The 26,783-nt window shown below is 38.6% G+C and overlaps 1 pseudogene; it reads right to left on the reverse strand.

The window, feature by feature from the left end:
• Window positions 1-20,062: 20,062 nt before the first annotated feature.
• Window positions 20,063-20,508, reverse strand: LOC103659235 (annotated as a pseudogene).
• Window positions 20,509-26,783: the final 6,275 nt, after the last annotated feature.

Genomic DNA, 26,783 nt, shown 5'->3' on the forward strand with positions numbered 1-26,783 from the left:
GGAGAAGCAGACTCCCTGCTGAGTAGGGAGCCTGACATGAGGCTCCATCCCAGGACTCCTGGACTCCGGGATCATGACCTGAGCTGAAGGCAAACACGTAACCGACTGAGCCACCCATGTACCCCGGGGCTACCACTTTCTAAATTTTACAGTCGCTCTCCACGCACCAAGCTATTCTTATGCCTAAAGAATAGGACCATTTTTGAATTTACACAAAGGTCCCATATGGATAAGCAAAGGGTACACATTAGTTGTGTATTTTAAAAACAAAACAGATAATGGGGTGCCTGGGTGGCTCAGTCAGTTGAATATCTGACTCTTGATTTCAGCTCAAGTTGTGATCTCTGGGTCATGAGATCGAGCCCTACACTGGGTTCTGTGCTCCACTCAGCATCTGTTTGAGATTGTCTCCCTCTGCCCCTCCCCCTGCTCAGGCTCTCGCTCTCTCAAATAAATAAATAAAATCTTAATAAAAATAAAAAATAAAAACAAAATAGATAAGACAAAATTTCACTGGAAAATTGACCATGTAATAAAGAATTCAATGTACGTTCCAAAACTAAACTATATAATACCTTAAGTTAACACCTTTGTAGATGGGTTTATAAGATGTGACATAACAAATGGCAGGATTAATAAACTGGAGGAAAAGTCCATAGAAAATACCCAAAATGAAATATACCCAAAAAGAAAGGGTTGGGAAGAGAAAGTAGGTGCATAAGAGACACAATAAGAAACATGCCCAAGAAGTCTAACACACATATAATTGAAATCCCAGAAGAAAGAGAAGGAAGTAGAAGCAGTATTTAAATACCTCAGGACCAAGAATTTTCTAAAACTGATGAAAGACATCAACTCATAGAATATTGAACTAACTGCTTTAAGAACTTTATCAAAAACTAAAACTGAAACTAAAACTTCATCCAACCCCACGATATCACAAAGAAAACTAGACTGACATACATCATAGTCAAACTCCTAAAAACCAAAAATGAAGAGAAAATGTTAAAACAGACAGTGGAGGGAGAAAAGACACATTATCTTCAAAGCTTCAAGCTTAACAAAACTGATGGAAGATAAAATAGCAGCTAACCAAAATTCTACGCCCAGAGAAAATATTATTCAAAAATGAAGTTGAAACAGGAACCCTCATACATTGCTGGTAGAATCTTAAATGGTAAAGCTGTTGTGGCAAACAGGTTTGGCACATCCTCAAAAGTTAAACATAGAGTTACCATATGACCCAGCAATTCCACTCCTAAGCATCTACCCAGAGGAATTGAAAATGTGTGTCCACACAACATCTTGCCACAAATGTTTATAGTAGCATTATATATAAAAGCCATAAAGTGGAAACAACCCAAATGGCCATCAACTAATGAATACACAAAACATGGCATAGCCATAAAATGGAACAAGAAAAAGGAATAATATACTGATATACATAAGAACATGGATGAATCTTTAAAACACGATGTTAAGGGAAAGAAGCCACACACAAAAGACCACACCTTGTATGATTTCATTTATATTAAATGTCCACACCCACTGAGATAGAAAGCAAATTAGTGGTTGCCATAGGGTTAGAGGTAGGGGAAAATGAGTGACGCAGTGAGTATGGGGCTTTATTTGAAGGTGATGGAAATGTTCTGGAATTAGTGGTGCTGGTTGTGAATATACCAAAAAAACACTGAATTATACACTTTAAATGGTGAATTTTATGGTATGTTAATTATATCTCAATTTTTAAAAAGGTAAAATAAGTACTTGTACAAACAAACCAAAACTGAAGGAATTCATTAACAACAGGCTGGCACTAGAAGAAATATTGAAGGAAAGTGATCTTAGAAACATGGCAATGTAAGAAAGGAATAATAATTATTATTATAACTACAACGACTTGTGAAGTTTAAGATATGTGTATATAAAACACAAAATACAGGAGATAATAAATGGAGATCTATTAGTAAACATGTTTTATGTCATACTGAGAAAGTCACATGAGAAAGCATGCTATTTGTAGAAATTATAAAAAATATTTGTAAGTTTGCCAATCCACAGAATGCTAATATAAGAGACAGTTCATGATTGCTTACTTCTCTATCTTCATTAAAAATCTGGGGCTTTTCAGGATTTTAAATTTCAACATATGCATTAAAGTCATTAAGCTCTGGAGAAAAAGAATCTTTTTTTTTTTAAGATTTTATTTATTTCAGAGAGAAAGTGAGTGACCACGAGTAGGGGGGAGGGGAGAGAAGAGAGGGGGAAGTAGACACCCCATCAGGCAGGGAGCCCAACACAGGGCTCAATCCCAGGACCCGGAGATCATGGCCCGATCCAACGGCAGATAGATGCTTAACTGACTGAGCCACCCAGGTGTCCCAAAATGGAATCTTTTTTTTTTTAATATTTTATTTATTTATTTGACAGAGAGAGAGACAGCCAGCAATAGAGGGAACACAAGCAGGGGGAGTGGGAGAGGAAGAAGCAGGCTCCCAGGGGAGCAGGGAGCCTGATGCGGGGCTTGATCCCAGGGCCCTGGGATCACACCCCGAGACAAAGGTAGACACTTAACTACTGAGCCACCCAGGTGCCCCCCAAAATGGAATCTCTAGAAAAGAATTTTATGCATCGTCATGACTGGCTGAGCTTAGAATAAATTTCATTAAGCAAATGAGCTTTAATATCAAAAGTAAGTAGCTGCAAAATTAGAATTTGGTTTTCTCTCTGTTAAAAGGACAAAGCTTTCTTGGACTACTGGTACTCTTGATAAGAGAGTATGAAAGGTTTTTCTTTAACATAATCTTCCTAGAAAACAAAGATTCTGCATTTTGGCAAAATAATTTCCTCTGTTGACTTTATCAGTTGTCTGATTACTTAAGAAAGGTGAATTTTCTCTATTAAAAGAGCCAAGGTTTTCTTGGTGTTCGGTTGGTTAGTTTTTTTACAATGATGTAACCTTCTGTATTTGCCTGCAAAAAAAAATTTTTCTTGCCTGCAAAACCTTTCTTGTCACTATGGTTAAACGGATAACTGGGTGTTGTTTCACAATGACCTATTTGACCAAGTATTTTAGGACCTTTGATATTTTTTACAAACGTCTCCAAATCAAATCCTAAATGAAGTCATTTTAACTTTGGGATTTTTCAGAGGGTCTCTGGAACATCTCAAAAGATTTATTCTCTCTCCTTCTAAAAAAGGAAATGTTAGAGGCGCATGGGTGGCTCAGTCAGTTAAGTGTCAGAGGCTTGATTTAAGCTTAGGTCATGATCTCAGGGTGGTGAGATGAGGCCCCTCATGGAGCTCTGCACTCAGTGCAGAGTCCGCTTGTCCCTCTCCCTCTACTCCTCCTCCCTCTCTCTCTCTCAAATAAATTAATTAAATCTTTAAAAAGGGAAATGTTAAAATAATTAGGGCTATTTGATGTTAATTACATAGGAAGCATTATCAAATAAGAAGTAATCCTATATTGTCTTTATGTTGTATTTGTATATATATATATACCTTGTAAGTGTGCTAGAAATTGTATGAAATTCTTAGAAATCTGGTAAATAATGTTATCAGTCATAATTCCAGTTATTTTTAAATGTTGTGTGTTACAGAAATAACCAACTTTCCTTGTCAATTCCCTTGTAATGAACTCGCACCAGATCTTTAACAATGGGCATTTTAAATCTTTATCATTTACAGAGCAATTGTTTTACTCAGATGTTTTTGCAAAAGAGTTTCTGCAAAAGTGTTTCATCTTCAAGAAGATTCATGGAAAGGACTTTCCCAAGTACAGCTTTCTGATAGTTTTAAGATCACAAAACTGAACTGGATTCAAGCAAAACAAGTATTAACTACATGGGACTGAATTAACGAAGGAGGAATATTATAATGTTTTATGACTTTTTGTCTGAAACGTTGTTTGGGGTTTTTTTTCTCAGATTTAAATTAATCTTTTCTCTTGAGCCACCTACGACTCACAATTTGGTAAAGTACACCTCTGTAAACAAAGATAAAAGATTTACTTTTTCTCCCTATCTGATCCCTCCAGAATTCAGAAACTCTTGAGTATTCTTTTCATAGCAATGTAGTTTTTTACATAAGTTCAATAAAAGTCTGTTCTCCATATAATAGGACACAATTGGAAATATTGCAAAGGCTTTGACTTGAATAGTACTGCAGGTAAAATCTGATGGTGAGTCCTTGGCTTGGCTTTCTGGCCTCAGAAGCTTTTAAGAGTCCAACCTGAGATAAAAAGTTTCAGCAAAACAGCCTTAAAAAGAGCAGATATGGTCCATTACTTTTCTTGCTCCACTTACGTAAATAATCAAGCCATGTGTGATGCAAATTAGTTTTACTGTGATTATCTTCTGTGAAAAAAAAAAATGGGGGTAATTGCAGAGAGAAAAATTATGTTTGTGTACCTTTGGCTATAATAGCCTCTAATCCTGTCAACTGCCTTTGAGGTTTCGTTATATACCTATAACTGGACTAGATCCTAAATTCTAGTTTCCTCAAATAGCTGGCTACAATTCTCCAAACAAACATTTCCAATTTTCTTCCACCCTTCTAATTTAGACTCCCTAAGAACAAAGACTCCCCATGAATATCCTTGGAAGGGACTATACGAGGTCTTCCTCAGTATCCAGTTGGCAGCCAAACCTCAGAGACTTGAATCTTGGGTATATATCTCACAGGTGAATAAGTCTCCACCTGACATCTATCTGGTCCTATATACCACCTGGAGACCTCAAAATCAAACTAATGAAAAAGAGTAGAAGCTGACATCAAGGTAAACTGGTCCCAAAATGCCACATCAAAACCTCATACTTTATTTTTTTTTTTTTAAGATTTTATTTATTTGACAGAGAGAGAGACAGCCAGTGAGAAAGGGAACACAAGCAAGGGGAGAGGGGGAGGAAGAAATAGGCTCCCAGCAGAGCAGGGAGCCCGATGCGGGGCTCGATCCCAGGACCCTGGATCACGCCCTGAGCCAAAGGCAGACACTTAAGAACTGAGCCACCCAGGAGCCCCCAAAACCTCATACTTTGAACATGAACCTCTCTCTTTTCTTTCCTTTACTCTAGCATTGGCCTGGAAAGATAATGCCACCAGACCATTGCTAAGGGATTTTAAATGCTGGATTTTTCATTAAAAACTCTGATCTGGGGGTGCCTAGGTGGTTCAGTCGGCTAAGCATCTGCCTTCAGGGCAGGTTATGGTCCCAGGGTCCTGGGACTGAGCCCCACGTCAGGCTCCCTGCTCAGCAGAAAGCCTGCTTCTCCCTTTCTCTCTGCTGCTCCCCCTGCTTGTGCTCTCTCTATCAGACAGATGAATAAAATCTTTAAAAAAAGACAAAAACAAAAAACTCTGATCAGTCCCTGATGCTAGAGACCCCCCCACCCCCGGTCTGATTCCCTGTCTCTGGTTAACAACCCCAAACTTGGGTTGCCTGGGTGGTTCAGTTGGCTAAGCATCCGACTCTTGATTTCAGCTCAGGTCATGATCTCAGAGTCATGAAATCCAGCCTCGAGTCAGGCTTTGCACTGGGTGGTGGAGCCTGGTTGGGATTCTCTCTCTCCCTCTGCCCCTCCCACTCTCTAAAACAAAACAAAAAACACAACAAACAAAACAAAAAAATCCAAACTTGGGGAACTTTGTGTCCAGACTCTATACAAAGAAAGGGACACAGGCAAGGAAAACCAGAATAAAAAAGCCTGTGTGGTCTATAGTCCCTTAAAATTTTACTGGCCTCCATGGCTGTCACCTTTCCAGTACTGACCCACAGATTCAAATGGGAATTACCAGGAGGCGTTCATGATTCAAGATTTGCTTCCTTTGGCAGGGCCCTACTGCCCTAGCCAACACCACCTACTGCACCTGGATTAACACCCATGGGGAAGTTGAAACTCAGTTACATAAAATCACTGAGCAAGCCATTTGGCTTAAAAAAGGTGACTCCTGGGGCGCCTGGGTGGCACAGCGGTTAAGCATCTGCCTTCGGCTCAGGGCGTGATCCCGGTGTTATGGGATCGAGCCCCACATCAGGCTCCTCCGCTGGGAGCCTGCTTCTTCCTCTCCCACTCCCCTTGCTTGTGTTCCCTCTCTCGCTGACTGTCTCTCTCTCTCTGTCAAATAAATAAATTAAAAAAAAAAAAAAAAGGTGACTCCTTCAATGGGGTCTTTCTTTGACTTACCTGATTTTCATTGATTTGGGTCTTAGGGACCATAGCTTAGAAGTAAACTCCAGACATTGGGAGTTTACTGCTTATCATAGTCATCATAGTCTCCCTAGCATGCTGTATTCTCTCAGTCTTTAAATGCATGTTTGCTGACACTCACCACCAAGCAATTGATCTCCCTAAGACTGGAATATCAGTAAAGAAACAAAGAGAATGACCAACTTTAAAAAATATGAACCTGAAGCTGTGTCCTGTGAATATCACAGTGGTTAAGCAAAAAATGTCATCACCTATGAATACCACACAAAGGATCAAAAACTTCAAGAACTTCAGAACAATAGGCAGGAGTGACATTAACGCTTTAAATTATTATCATGGGGCACCTGGGTGACTCAGTTGGTTAAGCATCTGCCTTCAGCTTAGGTCATGATCCCCAGGTCCTGGGATCAAGTCCCATATGAGGCTCCCCGCTCAGCGCGGAGTCTGCTTCTTCCTCTGCCCCCCCTACCTGCTCAGGCGCACTCTCTCACCCTCACTCTCTCTCAAATAAATAAGTAAAAAAATAAATAAATAAATAACATTTAAAAATATTTAAACTTTTATGTTTCTCAGTTAATGTGAGAGTCTGATCAAAAGGGATGAATTGTTTAAAAAAAGGAAGAACAGGCCCAAAGTGGAGCTCACTTGCCCCATGACAGCAAACCAAGAATTAATATCTAACCTAACTGTAGTTTCAGCCTTTCTCAGGGATGTAACCTTTAACAACTCAATCTGGAATTACCTGATCAGCACTAGCGAGGTAATTTGCATGACAGGCCCCCACTCTTCCCCCAAAGGCAGGTAACCTTGCCTGAAACAATCCACTCTTTGTTAGAAACTTCCTTTTTCTGCCCCCTTCTGCCTATAAAAGCCCTCCAGTCTGTACAGCTCCCCAGAGCTCCTTTCTACTTGCTAGGTGGAATGCTGCTCCATTCAAGAATCATTAAGTAAAGCCAATTACATCTTCACACCTACTCAGTTGAATTGTAACAAACATAAATCTGATATGCATAACTTTGTGTTTCTGCACTGTTGTATTCACTTAAGATTAATAAATAAGTCGATACCATTTTATTAGGTTAACAACCAACTCCCTTCTTTTAAGACTAATGTGGAAAATAGTATGGCTTGTTTCCTCATAACAACAGATAATCAAAATACACAGTTCAAAATTAATTATTAAAATTTCAAATTCAACCAAGACACAAATACATGCAACTTAAACATTTAACACATAAGCATAAATAATTTATGTCATGCCATTAAATTTTAAGAGCATTTTTCAACAATTATGACAATAAAAATTCCTGAGGGTATAACTCATCTCCAAACTTACTGGTACTTTCATGCTTTCCTTTTTTGATAGGCATTTTGTGAGAGGTGAACTAATGCATAAAAATCGCTAAATGACCTTGTTCCTATTACAATATCCATTTTTGTAAAGGTAAAATCATGACTCTCATACAAATATGAAATGAACACACATCAAAGACTACTTAACTCATTAATTAATGAGGGACCCAGTAAAATATTACAATCAATTCAGAGGAGAATTCAAAATACCCCACGTGTACTGGCAATCAGAAATGCTGAAATGAATTTCTAAATAGATACAAACTGGCCTTTTCAGGGGAGGAGGAAAGTGAAATCAATTGTCCCTCCACCTGGAAATAATCATTTGCATATCTATGAACAAGAATAATTTGGATTGCCAGCAGTGAACAGAACTATAAAATACTTCAAAGACAATGAAAGGAGTAAAGTTCACAGAATCAGATAACCCAAAAGGATACACCACATTCCAGACAACCTACTTTTCCATTGAAGGCACCCACCAATGTTTTTCCACATCCATTTCAAGTCTTTCACAATTTTTCCAGACAGTCCCAAAGTGAAGTACACTAGAATCAAGGAAAAAGAACTATCTTTTATAGAAATAAATATGATCAAAAGAAGCCTGCCATGAAATAATTCAAAAGGAAGGGGTGCTACAACTAAACACTTAATCCACAACCTAGAATGCGTAATTAATGAAAATATAATTGTCCGTGTATTCAGCATCAATCAGAGGAGAATGAAACCTAGCTCAAAGTATAGAAGGATAGGACTCTAAACTCACAGTCACCAGTACTCTTACAAAGTGTGCATCTTAAGAGTCATGGTTGGCAAGAAAGGTACTTGATCACCTTGATGTGATATGGGCCAGGAGTGAATGGCCAAGAAAGAATTCTTGAGACGTTTTAATGCAAAAAGGTTTTTTTATTAAAGCATGGGGGGGGGCGCACCTGGGTGGCTCAGTCGGTTAAGCATCTGCCTTTGGCTCAGGTCATGATCCCAGAGTCCTGGAATCGAGCCCCACATAGGGCTCCTTGCTCAGCAGGGAGCCTGCTTCTCCCTCTTTCTCTGCCTGCCACTCCCCCTTGCTTATTCTGTCAAATAAATACATAAAATCTTTAAAAAAACAAAAAAAGCACGGAGAGAGGACCAATGGGCAGAAAGAGTTGCACTGTGATTGTGAGGAGCAATTATATTTATATATTTTTTAGGCCGGCTCCATGCCCAGGGCAGAGCCCAACACAGAGCTCAAACTCATAACCCTGAGATCAAAACCTGAGCTGAGATCAAGAGCTGGACTCTCAACCCACTGCGCCACCCAGGTGCCCCAATTATATACTTTAAAGTGGGGTTGGGTAGAGATAAAGGAAGTTTCTAAAGGGATGCTCATACGTTGAAGACTTAAAGGATCCTGCAGGTCTGCCTATCTTCGAACTAGGGCTGTTTTTTGCCTTCAGCAAAGCATTAACATTAAAACAGCTGTGAATTCCTTGAGGAATGTCATACTCCACCCGTCTCAGGTATTTGTCAAGGGGCACAAATTGTTAAGGAAATTTAATTTTATCTACATTTCTTTTGCCTTTGTTCTTCTTATCAACCTGACTAGTGTTCTGGTTAAGGTGTAACCCCTCTTCTCACCTCCATCTTTTTAAAGTTAATTTTCAGAATTTGAAATCACTTTGACACGATCTGGATCAGCACTCAGCAAACTTCAGCTGCCTGTCTTTGGAAATAAAGTATTATTGGAACACAGCCACACCCATTTATTTGAACACTGTCTAAGGCTGTTTCTGTGTTACAACGGCAAAATTTAATAGTTAGAACAAAGAACGCACTACCCATAAAGCCTAAAATATTTACTATCAGGCCCTTTATAGAAAAAGTTTGCCCATCTCTGATCTAGATCAATCACTGCCAATACTTTCTAGTCTCTGGACTCCTTTTAAGCATCAAAACCTCTTTCTGATTTCTTAATTGTACATTTTAGGACAGCTAATTGAGAAATTACAATTGAGAAAATACAAAGGCTACTCTGAATTCAGTATTGCCTTTAAATACATGTATATTTTATTAATCTAACAGTATCTACACGAATTTGAGGGAAAAAAGAAGAATGCGTGAACAAGTTATTTTTTTACTTCATCTACAGGTAATTCTTGGCATACATGGGATCGGACCATGGGCCTCCCTTGTGTAGCGGGGCGGGGCAGGGGTGCAGAAGCATCTGGCTCCAGGGATCCCCAACAGACCAGGTTTGGCCACTTGCGGCTGACAAAATCCAAAGACACAGGGACGAGCGGTGGTGAAACAAGAAATGAATTTATTTCAGTGAGGACAACACCAGCAAGACAGGGGACTGGTGTCTCAAAGACTGTCTCTAAAGTGCCAAAAATACTTCCAGGTTTATATAAGGAAAATGTGGGACAAAGGTTGGTGGGTCTGTGCAGGGAGGCAGTGAAGGTCAAGTCAATCACTGGCAAGGAGTCAGTTAGGCAGGGTCTTGCTGCCTCAGGGCTGTCCTTATTGCTTGAGGGGTAGTTTCCATACCCCTCGGGGGATGCTTTGCCCTCAGGGTCTTTCTCCTGAGTTAGAGATAAGCTGGAAAGAAGAACTTATCAATTAGAAAGTTTGAGGTCAAAATGGAGGTAGTTGAGGGGCGCCTGGGTAGCACAGTCGTTAAGCGTCTGCCTTCAGCTCAGGGCGTGATCCCGGCGTTCTGGGATCGAGCCCCACATCAGGCTTCTCCGCTAGGAGGCTGATTTTTTCCTCTCCCACTCCCCCTGCCTGTGTTCCCTCTCTCACGGGCTCTCTCTCTCTGCCAAATAAATAAATAAAATCTTTAAAAAAAAAAAAAATGGAGGTAGTTGAAGTCCTCTTCCACTCGGGAGTCCACAGAACAGTAGGAAGCAGTGATCTGGCAGAAGTTTCCAGGCTACAGAGAATAAAGGGCTATGCTGGTTAATCAAGTCTACTATCTAACTGTTTACAGAAATGTCTTGATATCAACTCCTCTATTGTTTTTGCCAGACCTTTCAAAATGTAAAAAACCTCAATAATCTAGGTTTATTTATTTATTTAAAGGAATATTTCATAGTAACCTGACCTGAAAAATTCAAAGGGAATTTATGTTACACAGAACTAAAAGTTTATAGAAAAATTTTGAGATTTTGTTCTATAGTTTATGTGGATGTCTGCTTAGAAATTTTTCAGAACAGGGGCGCCTGGGTGGCTCAGTCGTTAAGCATCTGCCTTCGGCTCAGGGCGTGATCCCAGCGTTCTGGGATGGAGCCCCATATCAGGCTCCTCCACTAGGAGCCTGCTTCTTCCTCTCCTACTCCCCCTGCTTGTGTTCCCTCTCTCGCTGGCTGTCTCTCTATGTAAAATTAACAAATAAAATCTTTAAAAAAAAAAAAAAAAGAAAGAAAGAAATTTTTCAGAACAAAATCTTCTTAGCTGTGATTTAATCGCAAAACACGGAGATTATCGTTTGTTCCAGGACTAAAACAGACAAATATTTCTTCAGAAAATGCTGTCCGCCAACAGGATGGTCCTTCAATTAGATGAGACACCATGTTAAGCATCTCAAAATTGCTAAAATACCGACTGCATCTTTACCATTTGCCCATTCGATCCCTAGGGTATAAATATGCCCTCGGGGTACACCACGGAAGACCCCACATTCCAAGCATTCATCAGAAAATACAACTTATTGTTTGCTATCCAGAGAGGTTTTTTTCTTTTGTCACCAACTAGACCCCAAGACCTGACCTTTACTGCCCACTTTCTTGTACTCACTAATCTCTGTCTGACATTTTTCCTTAAGCTCTTCTTTTTGGCTTACCTCCTAACTCAGGCAAACGAAACCCAAAACCACCTCTCAGGTAACAGCAACTGCCCTCACAAGACCTCCCACCAGCCCAGACCCCCAGACTGGTTGAGCTAAACCGCTGACATTCACCTGTGCCCAGATGGGCTCCTGCATCCCTGCACCCCCACTATACATTCACCTGCCCAGTAATTGCCTGGAGTGAATGGCAATTACTCTTACTTCATCATAATACTAAAATCCCTGTCCAAGGAGGAACACAAGCCTCATTTATGTAACATACGATGTATGTACAGGCACGTTTACTTATGGCACATGTGTGACCTTATTCCTGTCTCTATACAGGATGACAAGGCTTCCCTATCTAAATGTTCATCCTAATCCTAAACAATAGGTACCCATTCTCCCTCTCTCTCTTTCATTCTCAGAGTCATGGCTTTGGAAGCTATTTCCCATGACCCCCTTACTTGCTGCAAATAAACTTTTTCTTTGCCACCTGGTGTGATTTCTGTGACTCACCAACGAGCGAACTCATATTGGTTTGGTTACACTTTCATTAGCCTAAATCTGCCTCCTGATAGCCTTCATTTGGTCTGAGTTTTCTGCCCTAAAACATATTTAATGTTCTGCCTTCAGATATTATACACAACTCCCACACCTTCTGTATGCTTCTACAGCATGGGCCAAACCTTTAAGAAAATAAGCTACTACAAATTTGTCGCTTCAACCATCCCCTGTGGACAAGTAAATCTTTAGGTGAGGAGTGGGAAATGATGATATTCTCAAACTCAGAATGGAGGAGAACAGTAGCGCTCTAAGACTATAACTCTATTTTCCTCATGAATACTAAGACTGCATTCATTAGCTTCTCAGCAATTAAAGATAGTTCATGTTGAACTTACAGACAACCCAAAGCTCCTTCCCATAAATGCTTAATAAGATTTTTTTCATGTTTTTGAACCTAAATGGAAAACCTTACCTATAATTAATTTTGCCTTGATTTATCAACATACTCACTTATTGAACACATACTCTGTGCTAAGGACTGGACGTAAAAAAAGAAAACAAGACATGGTCCCTGCGCTCAAGATCACAGAATATATACCTTCATGGCTTCATCTTATTGGTATATCGCTATATCACTGGTATATCACTACCTCTTTGAATCCTAATTTTTTCAGTGTGGTATCTACCCATCTCGTATTTGTGAAACTCTCATGCCTTCATCCAAGAATAGTATTATTGCAAGAGACGAGATTTAAAAAATAGAGCCCTGTGTGTCGGTACAGACCTCCTGCAGGTTTTTATCACCTCTAACATTCTCTAATTCAATAACTTTATTATCTTTAAATCTACAAAATTCATGTCCATAAGATTATCATGGGATACTTTATAAAACGGTTTAAGAAAATCAAGACATACTAGAATAACCCTTAAAAAAAGAAAGGTAGGGGTGCCTGGGTGGTTAAGCATCTGCCTTTGGCTCAGGTCATCATCTCAGGGTCCTGGGATCTGGCCAGTATCGTTGGGCTCCCTGCTTGTCAGGGAGTCTCCTTCTCCCTCTCCCTCTGCTCTCCCTCACCCCCCGGCCCCCACTCATGCTCCTCTCTCAAATAAATAAAATCTTCAAAAAAAAAAAAAAAAGTAATGACAAATTCCTAAGCACACCCATGTTGGCTACTAGTCCTTATCACCTCTATCTGTATCAGTCAGGATCAGTCAGAAGACAGGAATCATACCTGTTACTTGGACAGACAGAACTTAATGTAAGAGTTGTTAAGGAGTATGAAGTTTCTAGGTAAGTGGCTGAAGGGGCAAAAAAGAGAACCCTAAGGAATCACAGGGATAGCAACTGCTGAAAGCACCTATCACACCCAGGGCTTGGCTAACAAAGGCTTAGAAGGGGTCCAGGGCACTTAAAGTCAGACTTCTGAGGAGAAGGCACTGCTCAGCTAGTGCTGGGGTCTGTGACTTCCAAGGAGAGAATCCAGGGACCTAGAACCTCTAAGAAGGGGCATTAGCTGGCGGGTATTAGTGGTCTCTGAAGAAAGCTTGATGAAACCGGTCCTCAAGTGTTAGAAAAACTGCAAACAGGATCCAGCAACTACCGCAGGAAGGTACTACTGCTGCCACGATGAAGAAGGGCTGTTAAGGTGGTACTCACAGGAACAGCCTAGAGGAAGGCCCCAGGAAGCAAAGAAGAAAGAGCAAGTCCCTCCCTGCCCCTCCAGCCTTTTACTGCCCCTAATCTGCCAGCCAAAAGCAGCAGCAGGCAGTGCAGAAATACAGCCTGCAGCGTCCCAGCCCCCAGGATCACAAAGCAGAATAAACAAGACAGAGTTGGAGCTAAAAGATTACTGGCAAAATACTTTGTTCTAAGGTCACATAAACTGTTTCAAATAACCTACAACTTTGTGCAGGTGATCAAAATCAATATCAGTCTGGGGCACCTGGGGGGCTCAGTCAGTTAAGCATCTGCCTTCGTCTCAGGTCGTGATCTCAGGGTCCTGGGATGGAACCCCCATCGGCCTCCCAGCTCAGCAGCGAGTCTGTTTCTCCCTCTCCCTCTGTGATCTCTCTCACCTTCGCTCTCTCCAAAATAAATAAATAGAATCTTTTTAAAAAATCAATATCAATCTGCATCCGACACTTAATGAACTCCTGCTACACTGAGGAATTACTAATAACAATAGTAATAACAACAAAAACCACACCTAACATTTACTTAACATTTACTATATATCTGGAACTATTTTAAATAGCATATATGTATTAATTCACTTAATCCTTACAAGAGCCCTGTAAAGTAGGCAATGGTAATATTCCCACTTTATAGATGGGAAAAAGAGGTACAGATCCCATGCCTTTGACTACGACATATGCTACAATGCCATGATACACAACTTTCTCTAAACTTAAGGTAGCCTTTGAAGTGCAGCACTGCTTGAACACAACTTGCTTATATACTTTTTTAAAGTTCGCACCTCGATTTGCAGCTAGATAGAATATCATTTTCTCACATGGGGAGTATTTCTCAAGACTCTCCGCTAAGAACATCCAACCTGGCAACAAACTCCTGGCGCCCCAAGCAATGAAGGATAAAATAGGCAGAAAATTAAGCAATGAAATAATCCTACACACTGCAAAATAAAACTACTACCTTCACTACTGTCACATTCAGAAATCAGAAGTACATTAATTCATGGCAAATATGTATAAATTATTATTTCTATAGACTGAAGCTCACAAACGTCCTGGTGTGAGAATATAAAATGAAGAGTTCTGGATCTTTGAAACTAAATACGTGTCAGGCACCTGGGTGGCTCAGTCAGGGAACCGTCTGACTTCAGCTCAGGACATGATCTCAGGGGTGCTGGGATGGAGCCCCGCACCAAGCTTCCCGCTGAGTGAGGAGTCTGCTTATCCCTCTGTCCCTTCCCCTGTTTGTGTTCTCTCTCTCTCAAATAAATAAAATTTAAAAAAAATACTAAATAGATGTCCTACATACAAACTTTGTATAAATGTAGATTGAATAAAATATTTTTTAGTTTCTTGCAGTACTGTTAAACATTATATGTGTTTTTAGTGTCATGACTGAGGATTCAGGATTACAAAAAGCCAATGTTAAAATACTGCTGCATCTAAAGTACAAAAAGTAATAAAATACTACACAAGAAACAAAATTTGGGGTGCCTGGGTGGCTTAGTTGGTTGGGTGTCTGACTCTTGATTTCAGCTCTGGTAGTGATCTCCAGGTCCTGGAACTGAGCCCTACGTTGGGCTCCTCACTCAGCAGGGAGTCTGCTCGTCTTCTTCTCCTTCTGTCCCTCCCCCTGCTCACATACTCAAGCTAATAAATAAATTTAAAAAAAATTCTTCTTAAATTTTAGCCAAATCAATATAAACTTCACAACTCCCTCTGTAAAATCAATCAAAACGATGTGACAATGGTAGGAAAACAAGCACACTTGAAAAAAATTTTAACTTGTAACACATGAATTAATTCCAGTTCTTCAAACTAAAACCAGAAATAAATATGTACTCTAGAAGAGTAATCTTATGTCTATATACCTGCTACCCTGTTTACCCACCTCATAAAGGATAGAAAGAAGTCTTTTTATTTAAGTCTTCTCTAAGTAGCTTTGAGTTCACAAATAGACATGACTTAAAACATAGCAGTATAAAATGTCTCCAGACATTCAACTATTTCAACTCTATTTCAAGAATAATAAGCTCAAAAATTAATATTTATTAAGTAAATACCTACATTTTAGCCTCACAGGAAATTCAAATGCAGAATACTTCATGAAGAATTTCTAGAATCTATTTTTTAACAACAAAAAAACTTATTTCAGGAAATTATGTTTGTTTCACAAACCTAGCCTCAGTCTAAAATTCTGAATCAACAAATGATTTACAGTATTAATATGCTTTGTCTCTATTTAACAACTTTTAATTTGCACGATAAAGACTGATTCCTCCTTAATAGTAAAAAAGGAAGATATAAGCAGTGATTTTCTCCTGGTTGCTTAACACGTTGTATACTCTGACCCCTTATTTAGATTTTCCCGCACCACCTCAAGACTGGGGGATCCTGGGCCCATTCCTGCATGTGGTCATTGCCAGTCTGTCTTCTCATGCTCAACTACTGTCTGTTCTCTCCCGACTTATTTCCCCCCCCCCAAGGACTGATGGCCACTCACCCCACTGAGATGGCCATGAGAGAAGGGGAGTGTTTTCCCCCAGGAAATGGGGGGCAATTGCCTTTTCCCCAAGGAATGTGTCCAGCACCCCTTGGTCAAAGCATTGTTGCTATAAACTATTTCTGGGGCGCTCTAGGGCCCCCTTCCTCAGCACACTTCTGGGGAAAGTAGGCACTATAGTAACTCATGAGGATTTTCCTTACCAACAATAAATGGAGACAACCTAATAAAAAAACAAACAAACAAACAAAAAAAAACAAGCTGTGATTTTATTTTACAATTCTTTTTATTTCAGAGATACATACGAAATTAGAATCATTCCTCTACTATTCTAAAAATCGTTGTTTTTATATAGCCTCATTTCACTTAATACTTTTCTTCATTCTCTGGTTTAATTCCCACGCTTCATTCAAGTAATATATGTCAGGTACCACATTATTAGTTTAATAACAGTTTTGTAACCTCAAATACTTACAAAATTAAACCATTGACATTGTAGTTAATTTTAACTTTTGACTGATAAAAGTTACTAGGTAATAAAATTCAAGAATAAAAGTAAATACTCATCCCTTTGTTCTGTCATTATAGAGACTTAAATTCCAGAATACTGTGCCAACATAACCTTAAACCTCACAGTAAAAACTAGGTTTTAACAAGATACTCAAGAGAATTGCCTCTATTACTGTCTTGCAATAAATCTAACATTCAGTAGCAAAAGATAATTATAACTGATCACTCTTTGCTTAATGATCATTCAAATCAAAGACCCAACTCATACAATGTTTAAGAACATAGACTCCAGAGCAAGACTGCTAACTCACAGTCCAGGGTAACTCAACTTCCTAGCTGTGTGATCTTGAGCAAGTTACTTAATAACCTCACTGTACCTCAGTTTCCTCATGTGTAAAATGGGAATAACAACAGTACCTACCTTATGAGGTAGTTATGAGGACTAAATTAGGTAATATACAAAAAGGACTTAGAACAGTGTCTGACACCTAGTAAGCACAATACATTAGCTATAATAATCTGAAACCAATAGACCCTCCACTATGAAAGGAATACTGCCTCTATACAACTGCTCTACAATTTACATGGTTCTTCCAAATATGCCTAATGGAAATTTTTTTTTTAATTTTTTATATTTATTTGAGAGAGAAAGCACGAGCAGGGGGAAGGGGCCAAGCAGACTCCCTGCTGAGCAGGGAGCCTGAGGCAGAAACTTGATCCCAGGATGTGGGATTGTGACCAGAGCCAAAGGCAGACACTTAACTGACTGTGCCACCCAGGCGCCCCAGAAATTTTTTTTAAATATAACTGGAATTTATGGTCAATTTCCTGAACAATTTTTATAAATGGTTTTCATAAATCTTTGTGGAGATTAGGAAGCTCTTGAATTTAACAAGAGCATTATTTTGACAGAACAACTTTCAAAAATCCTGTTAATACATAAGTTAAAACCATAAGGATCCAAGACAGCACTCAATACAAAAACATTATATGCAGAACACAAAAGGAATTGTGGCAGTGTTTTTAGTACTGTCTCAGGAAATTGTGCAATCTGCTGTAATACACTTTTCCTACCGATAAGAAACTACATACAAGACCAAATGTCCAATAAAGGTGTCTGAATTTCAAAATCACTTTAATTTTATATATATATATATATATATATATATATATATATATTCCTCAATATCAAATTACACTAACAAAGTATCAGGAAACTAAGCTTCTAGTCTCAGAGGACAGGTCACCGGGAAAGTCTCATGGAGTTGAGTTTCCTCTGCTCTACAACTTGGCACAGTAATCTTATAAGCACATGAGGGTCAATCTGCTTGCATTAAAAATGCTTACACTTACACTTAAAAATGTCACAGGCCTGATTATTTCAAAGAAGGTTCAGACATACATTCCAACATGTTTATGTGACATTTAATTCACAGAAATTTTCTCATCCCTCTTAATTTCAGGTGTTCCCTACATAAATGCTTAGTGAACATTTTATTTTAGATAATGTAAAGACAGATTCTACAAATCTCAACTATTTCTCAAAATATATCTAATTATTGCAAAGTGTTAATAATGTAAATCAAAATAATGAGAGAATATATGGATTTATTATTAGATTCAATCTATTTTTCCCTATGCCTGAAATTATACATATGCACTCACTCTGTTTTAACTGTTACTTTTGAATTTACTTCACTCCATAAGACAGCTTCAGATGACAGGATCATCTTAAATGACAGGTATAATCCTGCTCATTTTACCATGTATCACTGAAAACAAAAATGGGAGAGGGGCATATAAAGACTATAGAAGAATATCTCTTTTTTTTCTTTTAGGAAAATATCTTTAATGGCATTTTAAAAGATTAAACATTTTTTCCTTTTTTTTTTTTTTCAAGAAGGCTCCACGCCCAACGTGGGGCCTGAACTCACAACCCCAAGATCAAGAGTTGCATGTTCCACCAACTGAGCCAGCAAGACGCTCCTTTTCTTTTTCTTTTTATTTTTTTTTTTAAGATTTTATTTATTTATTCAACAGAGATAGAGACAGCCAGCGAGAGAGGGAACACAAGCAGGGGGAGTGGGAGAGGAAGAAGCAGGCTCATAGCAGAGGAGCCTGATGTGGGGCTCGATCCCATAACGCCGGGATCACGCCCTGAGCCAAAGGCAGACACTTAACCGCTGTGCCACCCAGGCGCCCCTCTTTTTATTTTCTACTTGATTTTTTTATACCTATAGTGAGATATAGTTCACATACAATAAAATTCATTCTTTCAAAGTGTGCAGCTCAGTGGTTTTTTATTTATTCACAGTTTTGTAACCATTACCACAATTCTAATATTTCCCTCACTCCCAAAAGAGGCCCCATACCCATGAACAGTCATTCCCCACTCCTCCTCTCCAAGTCCCTGGCAATACTAATCCACTTACTATCTCTATGGGTTTGCCTATCCTGAATATTTCACACAAATGTAATTATACAATATGTGATCTTTTGTGACTGGCTTCTTTCACTCAAAATGCTTTCAAGGTTCATCTTGTATCACGTGTTAACACTTCTTCTTTCGAATGGTTGAATACTATTCTACTATATGAATACACCACATTTTGTTTATCCACTCAACAGTTAGTTGATACACTTACGGGTTGTTTCCATGTTGGGGCTATTATGAATAATGCTGCCATGAACATTCATGTACAAGTTCTTGTGTGGACAAGTGCTTTCATTTCTCTTGGATATAAATGTAGGAGTAGGGGCGCCTAGGTGGCTCACTCGTTAAGCATCTGCCTTCGGCTCAGGGCATGATCCCAGGGTCCTGGGATCAAGCCCTGCATCAGGCTCCCTGCTCCACTGGGAGCCTGCTTCTTCCTCTCTTACTCCCCCTACTTGTGTTCCCTCTCTCACTGGCTGTCTCTCTCTGTCAAATAAATAAATAAAATCTTAAATAAATAAATAAAATCATAAATGAATGAGTGAATGAATGAATGGAGTAGAATTACTGTGCCATATGGCAGCTCCGTGTTCAGCATTCTGAAGAAATGTCAAAGTGTTTTCCTAAATGGCTGTACCATTTTACATTCTCACCAGCATTGTATGAGGACTCCAATTTCTCCACATCTTCACCAACACTTGTTATTATCTTCTTTACTTTTAAGCCATTCTAGTAGGTGTGAAGTGGTATCTCATTGTCATTTTGATTTGCATTTTCCTGATGACTAATACCTTTTCGTGTGTTTATTGGTCATTTGTACATATTCTTTGAGAAATGTCTATTCAAATACTTTGTCCATTTTTTTAAATTAGGTTATTTTCTTATCACGAGTTGTAAGAGTTCTTTATATATTCTTGACACAACTCCATTATCAGATCATGATTTGCAAATATTTTCTTTCATTATGTGGGATTTCTTCACTTTTTTTTTTAAACAAAGAAGCCATAAGTGTATAAAGTATTTATTAACAGAAAAGAACTACAGATTTATTTCTTCTTGGACATACCCACAGTGCAGCCACAGTGGCCTGTGGTCTTGGTCTGCTGGCCTGGGACACAAAGTCCCCAGAAGTGACACAGCCCTCTGTGGGCTCAAATCTTCTTCATCCTGAGTCTTCATGAAGTTTGTTGTCCAGACCATTGGCCAGGACCTAGCTGTATCTTCTATCCTTCACATCATTTTGTATGTTCCAGAACCAGTCTGGGATCTTATACTGGTGTGGATTCTGTATCATGGTGATCACACATTCCACCTCATCCTCAGGGAGCTCTTCTGCCCCCTTGGTGAGGTCGATGTCTGCTTTCTTCAACACCACACCTTTGCCCTATACCCTTAATTGCAGTGATGGCAAAGGCTCATTTCCACTGCCCATCGATATTGGTGTTCAGTATTCACAAAATGAGCTGGAATTCTCAGGGATCACTAAAGACATGGCAGTGATTCCAGTGGCAGCATGCAGGGCTACTGTGGAAGACCTCTTTTCACTTTCTTGCTGCTGTCCTTTGACACACAAAAGTGTTTAATTTTAATTAAGTCCAATTTATCTACTTTTTCTTTTGTTACTTGTTTTTGGTATTATATTTAAGAAATCATTACCTACGGGGCACCGGGCTGGCTCATTAGGTAGAACATGCAACTCTTGATTTCTGGGTCGTGAGTTCAAGCCCCATTTTGGGCATAGGAATTACTTTAAAAAAATAAAATAGGGGTGCCTGGGTGGCTCAGTTGGTTAAGTGTCTGCCTTCAGCTCAGGTCATGATCTCAGGGTCCTGGAATCAAGCCCCACATTGGGCTCAATGCTCAGCAGGGAGTCTGTTTCTGCCCCTCTCCCTGTTTCTTCTCTCTCTCTCTTACTCACTCTCTCTCAAGTAAATACAATCTTTAAATACAGAAATAAATAAAATAAAAATCACTGCCTAACCCAAAGGCACAAAGATTTACTCCCGTGTTTTCTAAAAAGTGTTTTATTGTTCTTGCTCTTATTGTTTGGGTCTTTGATATTTTTTGAGTTCACTGCTATTCTTTTGCAGGTGGAAATCTCGCTGTCCAGCACCATTTGTTGAAAAGACCATTCTCTCCCCCACTGAGTGGTCTTCACACCATTGTTGAGAATCAATTGACCATAAATGTGAGGGTTTATTTCTGGACTTTCAATTCCATTGATCTATGTTATTCCTATGCCAGTACCACTGACTTGAGCACTATAGTTTTATAGATTTTAAAACTGGGAAGTGTGGGTGCCTCGGTGGCACAGTTGGTTGGGCAGCCAACTCTTGGTTTCAGCTCAGGTCGTGATCTCAGGGTCATAGAATCGAGCCACACATCGGGCTCTGCGCTCAGCATAGAGTCTACATAAGACTCTCTCTTCCTCTCCCTTTCCCCCCTCCCCTGCTCACACACATATGCACTCTCTCTCAAAATAAATTAATTTATTAATTTATTAATTATTTTAAAAATTGGGAAGTGTGAGTCCTCTAAGTTTGTTCTTTTTTTTCAAGATTGTCTTGGCTATTCTCGGTACCCTACACTTCCACATGGATTTCAGGATCAGCTTATAGATTCCTGCAAGAAAGGCAGATGGGATTTTTATAGGGAATGCACTTATCTGTACATTACTTGGGGAAATATTGCCATCTTAATACTGTTAAGTCTTCTGGTCCATGAACATGGGATATCAAATTTAGACTTACTCTTACTTTAAAATTACATTCCTTAAACTGGTCAGTCCAACTGCTAAAACAATATAATCCAAAAAAAAAAAAAAAAAAAACCTTCAACCCCAAAGAACTGAATCCGTTCCAGCTTTACTTGATGCTGAAGAGTTCAATCACAAAAGAAAGAAAAGTGATCCAGTTACATAGAGATCCCAACAACATTTTTTAGAATGTTTGCCGTTTAAATCTAACCATTACCTTCTTCTCTCCTCCCATTTCCACTTTCTACTTATTTGGCCAATTACTTTCCAATGCATATTTTTCTTTTAGTCCATTCTATCATTACCTTCCCCTCCTCATCTTTCAAAAACTATTTTTTCTTGTGTCTCATCTAAAAATGAACACTAATGACTTTCTATATGCATGATTTGGCAAAATATAATATCAAGGTTAATTTGATTTTTCCTTTTATGATGACTGACACTAGAGAACGATAATCTTAGTAATGTTCATCTTCATCCAAGTGATATTCTTTATGCAATTCTACAAGTACAATGAATATTAATAACAAATTTTTCCTACCAATTGCTGACCCAAGTCTACAGTAAGTTGAAACATTACCACGGCGATTTTTGAACTTCCACTATGGCAAACTTAGCCAATAATAGCATGGAAATGCCAAATGTATAATCATGGAATGGGAAGCCACATACAATAATACGCCTTCCCTTACTTAAAAGTCACAGCTAACCTATTTTTTACTCTTGCAAAATTACAACACAAAGTCAGGTTTGCTGTGTTACTTAGACCACCTACCATTTCTTAGCAATCCTGTTCTTTATCCACAAAATAGTACCACATCTTCATTAATCATCAATTATTTGTCAACTAGAATCTCAACAAATCACATTTCAGATTGCTGTAAGTTACCTCTACACTATTAATTGTTTAAAATAATGCATGCCAGGGGCACCTGGCTGGCTCAGTCAATAGACCATGTGACTCTTGATCTCAGGGCTGTGAGTTCAAGCCCCACACTGGGCACAGAGCTTACTTAATTAAAAAAAAAAATCCTAACTAAAATAATAAATGTTCTTCAGACTGAAAACTCCTCTCTTAGAGATAATATAGCCACAAGATAAAAAAGGGATTTTTGGTAGTGGTCACAATGAGGGCAATTAGAACCACACTATCACACCTATTTCCCTCCCCCTTTTCCTGTTCTATTCCCTAGTTACTGTTACTGCCCTGTTAATCTCCCAAAACTACTTCTGATCTTTAGTAAAAGGGACTAGTAAGAATATAGTACATAGAACATAACTCAACCGTAAGAAAATACTAATGGTTAAAACAAGTTTTATATTACAGTATTAGGTAGACATTACCAATGTATAATCTAGTCAAAATACTTAACTCGTATCCATGAAGTCTTTTTATATAGCTCCTAGTTTATAGGAAACAGAGGAACAAGATAAATACGATACCACATGAAAGCCACCAGACAAACCCAGAAGATAGGACATTCTTCAGGACAACTGTTTTGGGCTCTTCAGTGAGTCAGTATCATGAAAAAGGGAACCATGCAAGATTATAAGAGACTTATGTGACATTAATTAAGAACTGATCCTGGATTAGACATACAGCTTTAAAGAATATTTTGGAAAAAAAAAAAAAAAGAATATTTTGGGACAGAGGTGTCTGGGTGGCTCAGTTGGTTAAGCATCTGCCTTCAGCTCAGGTCTAGATCTCAGGGTTCTGGGATCAAGCCCCAAATCGGGCTCCCCACTCAGTGGGGAGTCTGCTTCACCCTTTCCCTCTCCCCCTCCCCACTACTCGTGTGCTCATTCTCAAATAAATGAAAAAATCTTTAAAAAAAGGAAAAGAAAAAGAATATTTTGGGACAGATTGGGAAAATAATAATTGAATATTGCCTAATCATTTAATAAGAGGGAACTACTTAAATGGAAAGGGGGAGTAAAAAAAAGGAGGTTTCAAACCAGTATCTATATATGTTTACCATACAAACCAGCAATCCTACTCTTAAATACTTACTCTTTATATATACATAAAATACACAAAGACTTATATGTGAATGTTCATAGTAACTCTACTCAAAATCACCAAAAACCAGAAACAACCCTAATGTCCATCAACTGGAGAATAGATAACAAATTCCAGGACACATAAATTGGAGTAGTACTCAGTAATAACAAGGAACAGCCTTCTATTACTTCTACTGACTGTGGTGGTGACTTCACAACTGTATATATTTGTCAGAACTCACGTAACTAACTATAACAGAAAAGTATGGGCGAGGTCTAAGGACAAATGTTGATATATGCATGCAATCACAATTTCTGTATTGCCCTGAACCTCTGATGACTAGATCTCAGCAAAACGAAAAGGCTTGCTGACTTTGGCTCAGTGGTGTGAAGTTCAACATATCTGAGATACACAAACTCAAGTTATTTGTAACTTGATCACGAATGTCCCTCAATCAAGGTGTAATTCCTATGTTGTTCTCATTGTTATTGTTTTGAACTAGAAATGAAGAATGATTCTTAGGGGAAAAAAGAACTCACGTAAATATACATTTAAAATTGGTAAATTTTGGGGCGCCTGGGTGGCACAGCGGTTAAGCGTCTGCCTTCGGCTCAGGGCGTGATCCCGGTGTTATGGGATCGAGCCCCACATCAGGCTCCTCCGCTATGAGCCTGCTTCTTCCTCTCCCACTCCCCCTGCTTGTGTTCCCTCTCTCGCTGGCTGTCTCTATCTCTGTCGAATAAATAAATAAAATCTTTAAAAAATAAATAAAATAAAATTGGTAAATTTTATTGTATGAAAATGATACCTAAATAAAGCCATTTTTATCCTTAGTTAAAATAACTATATACATTTGTGTATATGTGTGTAAATATTGTTAGAAAGATGCACAGAAGTTCCAGAAAGATATGTAGTCATCCCCATATTGGTAATGTTATGGGGTTGTTGGGGGGGAGGGTTTGCTTGTCTTGTATTTTTAAAATTTTATAAAATATGTATGTGCAGTTTTCATAATAATAAAAGTGTTTTTTAAAGATTTTTTATTTATTTGAGATAGAGAGCGAGCTAGAGAACAGGAACAGGGGAGGAGAGGGAGAAACAGGCTCCCCACTGAACAGGGAGCCCAATGTGATGCTAGATTCCAGAACCCCGGGATCATGACCTGAGCCGAAGGCAGAGGCTTAACCAACTGAGCCACCCAGGAGCCCCTAAAAGGAGTTTTTTAAACAAAGATCAATTTTGATTTAAAATGTTCTTACAGACCTATCTGTGAGTTATCAATCTGTGGGTTTGCGGGTTACAAATTGAATTATATTTGTGAGTTTTGAGGTAAGTTTTTATTGTCAAAATAATATTTACAAGGTAAACAATTATTTTCTCTGGATCATAGTGAATACACATTCAATGAATACATTATGTTCCAAGTATCATATTTAGATTATACTGTGTCTCTGGTTTCTTCCCATACAAAACAGCAATCTACTCTGGCTACTGAAGAAACACCACAATAAGAGTAATATTAAGTTTAAACATCAGGCTTTGGCTCTAACAGAGTTTTTTAAAAATAGCAATCATTCAAAATAAGCAAGAATTGTAACCAGCAAATTCAATGGAAAAAATATTGCTTCTGCTTTTAGGAGAAATAGGTAATAAAAGAACAGCACATTAATAAGAACTATGGGATAAAAACAAAGAGCTTTGAGTTACACCTTTATTATTATATTTTTTTAATATTTATTTATTTATTTACTTACGTATTTATCTGAGAGAGCGAGAGAGACTGTGGGGGGCAGCAGAGGGAGAGAGAGAATCTCCAGCAGACTCCACATACAGTGTGGATCCTGACATGGGGCTCCAACCCAGGGCACTGAGATCATGACCTGAGCCAAACTCAAGAGTCAGACGTTTAACTGACTGAGCCATCCAGGCACCCCACACATTTATTATTTTTAATAATACTTACAAAAGCATTGTCAAAAATCTGTATAGTAGCCTAGATTTGGCAGGCTTTTACAATACAATTGTGTGGTGTGAGAGACTTTGTCTTTCACTATGCCTCTATCACTCATAGGGATGTCTTAGATCACAGAAAAGTAACGAGACAGGAAGAGGTTTGAGGTTTTTGCTTGCGGCTTTTCTTTGTGGGTTTTGGGTTTGGGGGAGGGTGGGTTTGTCTATGCTTTGGGGTTTGTTTTTTTGCGGGGTTTTTTTGGTTTTGTTTGTTTGGGTTTGGCGTTTTGTTTGCTTTTTGTTTTTTGGCCTGCTTTTAAATGGAGTTATTTAGCAGAAGAAGATGAACAACAAATTATCAAATCCCCACCACATGTAAGGCATTGTTCTTAATATCTATCAACATTTTCTTTAACAATTCTTTGGGATGAGTATTACTGTCCCATTATATATACAAGAACACTGAGATGTACAACAGTTAAGAATTGTCAAAACTCATACAACTAGTAAGTAGAAGAGCCAAAACCTAGAAACTTGAACAGACTACCACTAAATGAGATTAAAAGATTTACCCAAAACTCAACTATATTTCTTCTACAGACTAGCAATGAACTAGTGATAAACAATAACAATATGGAATTTTAAAAACATTTCCATGTAGAATAGCATCACATAAAATAAAATACTGAGGAATAGGTTTTTAAAAGAAGTTCAAGACTTGGACCCGAAAACTACAAAACACCATTGAAAGGACAGAGTAAACACAATCTCTATAAAAATCCCAGCTAATTTTTGGCAAAAATTTAAAAACTGATCCTAAAATCCATATGTAAGGGACCAAGAAAAGCCAAAACAGCCTTGAAAAAAAACAAAGTTACAAATACATTTAATTTCAAAACCTATTACAGAGCTACTATAATCAAATAGTGTAGTACGGGCATAAGGACAGACAATAGAATAGAATTGAGAGTCCAAAAATAAACCCTAACATATAGTCAGCTGGGTTTCAATAGGGTGCAAAGCCCATTCAATGGGATAAAAACAATTCTTTCAATATATA

The sequence above is a fragment of the Ursus maritimus genome, unplaced genomic scaffold (assembly GCF_017311325.1).
Source record: "Ursus maritimus isolate PB19 unplaced genomic scaffold, ASM1731132v1 scaffold_33, whole genome shotgun sequence".
In the NCBI taxonomy this organism is placed as follows: domain Eukaryota; kingdom Metazoa; phylum Chordata; class Mammalia; order Carnivora; family Ursidae; genus Ursus; species Ursus maritimus.